We start from the raw sequence: 1233 nt of genomic DNA on the forward strand, positions 1-1233 counted from the left end.
ACAGGCTTTTAAGACCCCAGATGCTACTCACCAAGGTAGAATGTAGAACTTTGTCTTTATAAACTGTGTTATGCCAATTGAGCTAGATGTTCCCCAAGACCATGATCCCCACAGCCCTCCACCCAGCAGTTCTGTCCGTCAGGGAATTTGAATGCGTCTATGGAGCTTCCATGACCTTTCCTTGCACAAGTTGTACTGGCGTCCCTAGTACATGTACTGTCTTACCCTTCTCCAAAATTACCACTTATCTATTGTCTATTTAGTGTTCCCCCCACCCCTCCCATCCATGGTAACCAACAAAGATTGTTACTTTTTGTGTGTAAACTTTTTCATGAGTTTTTACAATAGAAGTCTCATACAATACTTGCCCTTTTGTCATTGACTTATTTCACTCAGCATAATGTCCTCCAGTTTCATCCATGTTATGACATGCCTCACACATTCATCATTGTTCTTTAGCGTTGCATAATACGCCATTGTATGTACTTAGCATAGTTTGTTTATCCATTCATCTGTTGATGAGTATCTAAGTTGTTTCCATCTTTTTGCTATTGTGAAAAATGCTGCAATGAACATGGGTGTGCATATGTCTATTATTGTGATGGCTCTTATTTCTCTAGGATATATTCCTAGGAGTGGGATTGCTGGATGGTATGGTATTTCTATTTCTGACTTTCTAAGGAAGTGTCAAATCATTTTCCAAAACGGTTGTATCATTATGCATTCCCACCAGCAGTGCATAAGAGTTCCGATCTCCCTGCAGCCCCTCCAACGTTTGTTATTTCCAGTGTTTTTGATTCATGCCAGTAATGCTGGGGTGGTTTTAATTTGCATTTATCCAATGGCTAGTGATCGCAAGCATTTCCTCATGTGTCTGTTGGCCACTTGAATGTCTTCTTTGGTGAAGTCTATTTTCATTTCCTTTGTCCATTTTTTAATAGAATTATTTGTCTTTTTGTTGTAGAGGTGTTGGATTTTCTTGTAGATTATAGAGATTAGAACTTTGTCTGACTTGTAATGCCCCCAAATTTTTTCCCAGTCTGTAGGTTCTCTTTTTACTCTTTTGGTGAAGTCTTTTGAAGAGCACAGGTGTTTGATTTTTATGAGATCCCAGTTATCTAGCTTATCTTCTGGGGTTTGTGTGTTGATGGTTATGGTTTGTATCCTGTTAATCCCATGTATTAGGACCTGTAGCATTGGTCCTATTTTTTCTTCTATGAACTTTATAGTTTT

This window comes from Trichechus manatus, unplaced genomic scaffold (assembly GCF_000243295.1).
Source record: "Trichechus manatus latirostris isolate Lorelei unplaced genomic scaffold, TriManLat1.0 scaffold00105, whole genome shotgun sequence".
NCBI lineage: Eukaryota > Metazoa > Chordata > Mammalia > Sirenia > Trichechidae > Trichechus > Trichechus manatus.